Here is a 6,887-nt window from a genome sequence, read left to right on the forward strand (position 1 = left end):
TTTTTTTTTTTTTTTTTGCAAACAAAGACAAATATGGGAGAAAGAAGAACACAGGAGCCAAGGAAGGCTGGCAGGCAGCCCCACTCGCAGCTCAGGTCTGGGTCTGCAGTGTGTGAACATAAAGCCCGCTGCATGTAAATTGCCTTCGAGCTCTCTTAAATCCATACTTGTTAAGGCACAGTTAATGCAAACCATCTGCCAATCACCCTGGGTCAGCAGTAGCTAATCCCTGTTTACTGTAAACCTCCATGGGAGGATCCTGGGGGCAGAGGTGGCAGTTGGAGAAAAACACAGAAGTGCTTCGCTAAGAATCAAAGAACCTTTATAATGACTCGTGTCCTCTTGCAAGTCAAAAATCATCCTACTTAATCCCTCTAATTCCAGGGGTGTCAGTTGCCGACAGATGGCGGCCACGTGCTCTACCAGACTGGAGATGTCTTTCTACTGTAAATATGTCCCCGGGAAGTCCACAGGGCCCTACTGCAAGGCCACGAGTCCCTACCTGAAGACCAGGTGCCCAGTACCCAGAGACTATAGGAGGAAGGGCTTGTGGGCTTGGGGGAAAATGTGGACTCAGCCAGCACTGCCTGTGGACTTTAGCAATATCAAAAGAAGCTCCTTTCCACTCCCTGAAAGGCCAGGTACAGTTCTAATTATTAGTTGTGCTGCTCTTAACATGGGTGTGCTTACATTAGCATAGAATGACGACTCTCACTTTCAGATCTTTTGCAAATGGGAAGAGAACCAAGGGATGGAGACAGAGGACAGAGAGGGGAAGGGAACAGGAATAAATACAAATATGATGTGCAAAGTACAAGTACCTACCTCCTAAGATGGATGTAGTCCTTATGCACTGCAAAGGAGTACCAAAAAACAACTGGAGAACAAAGAGGCCAAACACAGATATCACCTCGTGCCTGCCCTATTTAGTGCTCTCCTTCGCTGTGGCACAAGTGTGGGTTTTGTTTTTCTTTGTTGTTGTTTTTTTTTTTTTTCCATCAAGGATGACCTAAAACAAATGTCCCAGGCAAATTTCAGCACCAAACAAAGACATTCCACGTCTCTGATGGCCTCAACATCTCGGCACCTGTCTCAGGAAAATTCTCCCAGACAGCACAAGTTTTCTTCTCTCTTTCCAGTATTAAATCTTCCCTTCTAGCTCATACAACCCTATGGCTCTGTACTGGCCCACACTATCCTCCCCTTGGTGCCACCTTTTCTGTGATCCTTGTTTCTTCTGTGGAATCACTCTGAAAGAGTTTGCAAAATTATGTTGTTTTTTCTGTGAACTCTGGGCTCATCTCCCTTTCCAATAAAAAGCATATGTGAATGAAACAAAATACAGCAGAAGGACATCTGACCCTGTGAACAAAAGAAGGGCTTTGCTTAAAGATCAAGATGTTTCAGCCACAGTTGGTATGGCTTTGGGCACATGATTCACTAATATATGAAGGGTATTCCCTGGTGTCGTGCAGTGCACAACCTGTGCTACCATAAACCCTTGTTTCTGAGTCATATTTCCACATCCATTAAATGGGAGGTCCTTCCCGACTCATAAAATGACAGTGGAAAAAACACCTAGTGTGAAGATGGTCTGATAATGTGACTACACAGCCATTGACATCACTGCCAATTTAATTAGCATTTTAATGAATATTGCAATGAAACAACTGGCCTGTTTTGTTCATTTTACAAAGACATAAATGTATTATCTGGTGCAAAAAAGCCTGAAACGTCATGCACCCTGACCATGATGGATTATTTGTCTTGAATGAGGTTGCTTAATAACTGAACTTAATGACTTTCTGAGTAACCTCTGTGGATGTTAATTTTTTGAACAGTTAATTGATTCTCTAGATCGTATCTTTGTGTTTCTCTTTATTTACCAAGACTTGGTTCTGCTGAGAAGAATAGAGTTTCTTCAAAGCACGTGGCAGGTCAACCAGAGCTTGAATTGCAGGCACTGGGAGAGTGCAAGGCTTCCAGGAAGGAGCAGCCCTCCCACTTCACAGAACCTGCAAAACTGGCTTCCACACAACTCTAAGATTGTGATTGTCATGAAGAAGTCCAACAGCATGGCGACAAGATGCCCAAGAGGTGGAATGTGACTTGCCATAGAAATGCTGGTTGTCAGGTACTGAGACATAGTGAGGGCCACCAAGATGCGGCTTATTCTGGCTTCTGCTTTCCTTCTCCAAGCACAGACTCAGGGCTGACATTAGGGCCGAGGTCCCCCTCTCACTGGGCTCTCCCCACTTCTGTCTGTGTTCTTACTGGGACAGACTAATGTTCCTCTGTCTTCTTCTCTCTTCCAGAGACTTCTCTGACGGCACTGCAAACAAACATCCTGGTTTTCCAAGCCAGCTGCTGCCCCACCGGCCCTGACTTGCATCTTCCTCCCTTAAACTTTGCTCAGTCTTCTCTGAACTTGTGCTCCTCCACCTGCTACTGCCTCCCTGGAAGCAGCTCAGTGGTCCCATGTACAATGAAAGAACCGTGAGCTCTAAAAATGTGGGCTGTTAGTGTCAGTGTCATCAAGTGGGCCAGGAGCACAAGGAGGAAGCTGCCATGTCTAATTTGATCTGGAAGCAAAAGTAGCTCACTTTCAGCTGAGCACGGTAGTGCACAGCTGTAAGCATAGCATTCTGGGAGACTGAGGCAAAAGGAGTCCAAGTTCAGGCCCATTCTGGGCCATTTAGCAAGACTCTGTCTCAAAATGAAAAACACGAAGGGCTGGAGATATTGGTAAGTATGAAGGCCCTAGGTTTAATCCTCAGTACCACAGAAAAGAAAAAAAGAGTTGTGCTGTCACCCCTACCACACACTTCATATCACAAAGCTAGTCTGATTTCCTGTCTGGGGTGATTATGCAGTGTGTGACCCCCAATCCAGGCTACAGAGGGCTGACCCCCAATCCAGGCTACAGAGGGCGGCTGCTATATATATTTTCACAATTTTAAATGTGCCTCTAAAGTACTCTTCATAGGTTCCAAGAGTTGTAGACATTACCCTTTCTTATCTATTACATAGTACTTGAATGGACACTTGTATTTTTATAGATTGTGAAAATATCAATGCATTTTAATGAAATCTTTGGATTCATAGCATTAGCTTTTGCAATAAATGTGATATGTCTACCATGTACCCAAATGGAAATCTGTCTTCATTTAATTTGACTTTGTTTTTAAAAATTCAGGTAGGTCGATATTTATTGCTATCAACACAAACTTCTGAATTCTCTTTCTGACAAAAAAAAAAGAAAAATAGACAGAGAGACGAGGGGTAGTCATCAAGACTTGACATTGGTTTGTTACCAAAATTCATCCAGGCTTTGGCATTTCTTACAGATGCTCTTCTTGTTTTGCTGTACAAGAGTGCTTCTGGCAGAGAGAGGCATTTCCAACCTATCCTTTTGTTTTCAGTGTGGAATGTGTTTTCACCTTGGCCCGAGGCACCATACAAGGATTCAGAGTGAGGGCATCTTAGTTGCAGGAGAAGGACAATGTCTTAGTCACTTTCCCATTGCTGATCTGCAATGCTTGACACCTATGACTTCAAGGGGTGGAGGTTTATTTTGGTTCACAGTTTTGGAAGTTTTAGTCCATGGTTTCTTGGCTCTGGTGCAGATCAAGCATGATGGAATGACCAGATGAATGAGAACTGCTCATGATGTCATGTGGAGGAAGCAAAGAGAGAAGAAAAGAGGTGGGGAGGGAGACAAACTCCTGCAGCCCACACCCCCAGCAACCGCCTCTTCCACACTTTGCACTGCCTGGCAGCTCACTCAGCTATGGGTGCATCTGTGAGTCAATCCACTAATGAGTGTGGAATACCTTTGATTCAATCACCCTCCAAAAGCCCCACATCTGAGTTCCTGAGAGTTTTGAGGAATGTCCTAGATCTAAACCACAACCAGCAACTATTAAAGAGTGGTAGGAAAGTAAAATTGCCTGCCTCGGGCATATCAGTTTTAGCATAGTACTTATGAATAACATGGACCTGAGAATCAATGAACTGAAAACCATTCTGGCTTCTCATCCTGGAAGGCATTTGAACATCTTCTGTGCTGTCCATTCCCAAATTTGAACACCACAGTTTAGATGATTCAGTGTGATTCTATGTAGAATTTAGAGATTGTGTGACATGAATGAATTGTGTCTACTAGAGAATCTAATTTCTGGGACCAAAGTCCCTTCACTGGTGCCTGGCTGCAGGGCAAAGAGGGGTTTTAACCTGGTCGCCCCCACCCAGCAGGGCAGGAGCTGTGGATTCTGCATCTTTGTGGGCCTAGTGATCCCTTCAGCATGGCCAGACAGCAGGCTGCCGATGGGAGTCGCGTGATTTGATCTTAGCATTTCTTCTCCCACCCATCCACAGTAAATATCACTGATCATGGCATATTTTCCAACTGACCTCAGAATCCTCACAACAGAAGCCAAAGGTGGTCCAAACAACCTATCTAGTTCAACATGGAGCAGTTTGTTCTTACTCCCCATTTGGACAACTGGTCTACCAGCATAACAACACCCAACACTGCAACTATTCAGTGACGATCTCTAACGGTACAAAACTAAGCATTTCCTAAGAGTGACAGTCCTTTCTCAGCATTCTATTGCCCAGAGGATATTCACCAGTACAGGTGGCCTTCAAAGATAGAAAGCAGTGTCACAAATGTCGGGGAGACATTGGAATTCCCAAAAGCACAGAGCCTGGCAGGGGAGAGCTCTGGGGACACCTCTGCAATGTGACCTGCGTGTTTTCTGCAAAAATCGGACTTGTGCTCTGGGGCCTCCTCTCCCACCAGGACTTCTTGGTTATTAGAGCTTGAGGGAAATGTGATGTGAGGGGCACTTGGGGTTTGATGATCAATCCTCTAAACACCATCATTCAAGGAAACGCACCCTGGCAGGTGGTGGGAGGTAGAGACAAGATGGCTCATTTCTCAACCCGAAAAACTCAGAAAGGAAAGGAGAGAAGAAGCCAAGAGAGCAGCTCTTTCCTCTGTAACTGAGTTTGTCATGGTGACTCCTGATGCTCCCAGTCTCCTTCTTGCCCGAAGCACAAGGTGTGCAGGGAAATGAGGAAGGCCAGCCAGTGAGTGTGGATGACATGCCCCCCATCATGCCCAGCTGGCCCCTCTGCTGCAGAGATGGGCTTTCCGAGCTGAGCCGCCCCATCTCTGGAGCTGATGAGCACTGACAGCCTTGTTGCTGCCTACAGAGAAGGAGTCTGTGCCTGAGATGCTGAGAGACTTGAAGAATTCCATAGGACAGCCCTGATTCCAGCATCAGTTGTCAGCCTTTTTTATTCCCCCAGTACTAGGGACTGAACCAGGGCCTATGCCCTGAGCTACATCCCCAGCCCTTCTTTATTCATTTATTTAATAAAAGGTTTTACTAAGACACTAAACTGCTCAAGCTGGGCTTAAACTTGGGATCCTCCTGCCTCAGCCTTCCAGAGTGCTGGGATTACAGGTGTGCGCCACCATGCCCAGCAGTCAGATTCTTTTCAGGGTATATCAACAGAGATCAAAATATTACAGCTGTTATTAAATTACAAGCATCAGCTTTCACTTGTGGTATTTGCTGAGCACATTTATGACCACCGCAGATAGAATAAGTTAGACATTCCTGAGTTTGGGAACCATAAACCATGAACAATATTTGCACCAACTGGTCCATATATCTCACAGGTACATCAGGGCACAGAAACACTGTGTCTTGGTCAACAACTCATTTGTCAGTGCCACAGAAGGAGTCATTTCCCAAGCTCCACTTTCCTCATTCCTAAGACAAAGAAGACCAAAGTCACTTCAGAGTTGCTGGGACCCATTGTCTCTCCTGGACTTCGGGTTCTTTTGTGTTACTCCTTGCAGTGAAAATTCCCAGTGTCGCTGCCAGAGGGGGACCACACCGGAATTTTCCAGCTTTCAAATCCAGTGCCAAGTACACATGGCTGCTGGTCTGTCCAGAGGGTGCCCCTCCCTAGGCTGGGTACATGGTAGGCAAACCACAAATGATTGCCCACGGAAGAAGCCCATGGCCAGTGGCAAGCAGGGAAAGGATTCTGGCTGGGTTCTTACCTTCCTCCTTCCTGCCAGTGATGTCAGCCTCAGAGGCACAAGGCTCCCACGACCCATCCTTCCTGCAGATGTCAGTGCGGCCACCTCCTCCTGTCACAAGGAACAGGCCCTGGTCAGCTCCTTACACACTTATAGGAAGGCAGGCGCTGGTCTTCCGGGGGGGCCCAAGCCCAGCCCAGCCATATTGCTCATCTCTGCCGGGAGCAGTGGGGCTGTGGGACCCCCGAGGTTGTCAGAGAGGCCTGGACTGCATTATCCTACACCTGAGTTCACCGGGCTCTAGCAGAGGTCAGGCTGCTTGGGCTGCGAGAATGCAGGCAGGGTAGAGCCTGGTTTGGAGAAGGTGTCATTTGGGAATGTGGGGCAGAGAGGGTTGGGGAGGAGGTGGGGGTGAGGTTTGAGGAAGATGGGACTTGGGAAGGTGGGATCTGGAGAAGGAAGCAGACTCCCCCAACTGCGCTGACATCCTAGAGCTAGTGTCTGTCTTTGCCTGAGCCTTGGCCTTTAAACCTTTAAAATTCATTCACTCAAAAATGTTAATTAATTAAGACTTTACAACCATCCTTGGAAAGCTCTAGGTGCTGAAGATAATGCTTTCAAAAGGGGGGAAATGTCCTTGCTCCTGTGGCAGCTTTATTCTCCTGGGAGGAGGCAAACACCTGTACTGTAAGCTGGCTGGTGATGGTGTATTTGGGAAGAGAAAAGACTAGTAGAGAAGAATTAAGTGCTGCTCAGAGGCCAGTGACAATACGTAGGGTCTTCGCTATCCTTTCTGCTTTTTTTTTTTTTTTTTTTTTTTTTTTTT

Source organism: Fukomys damarensis, unplaced genomic scaffold (genome assembly GCF_012274545.1).
Source record: "Fukomys damarensis isolate Sample0158 unplaced genomic scaffold, DMR_v1.0_HiC HiC_scaffold_25, whole genome shotgun sequence".
Lineage (NCBI taxonomy): Eukaryota > Metazoa > Chordata > Mammalia > Rodentia > Bathyergidae > Fukomys > Fukomys damarensis.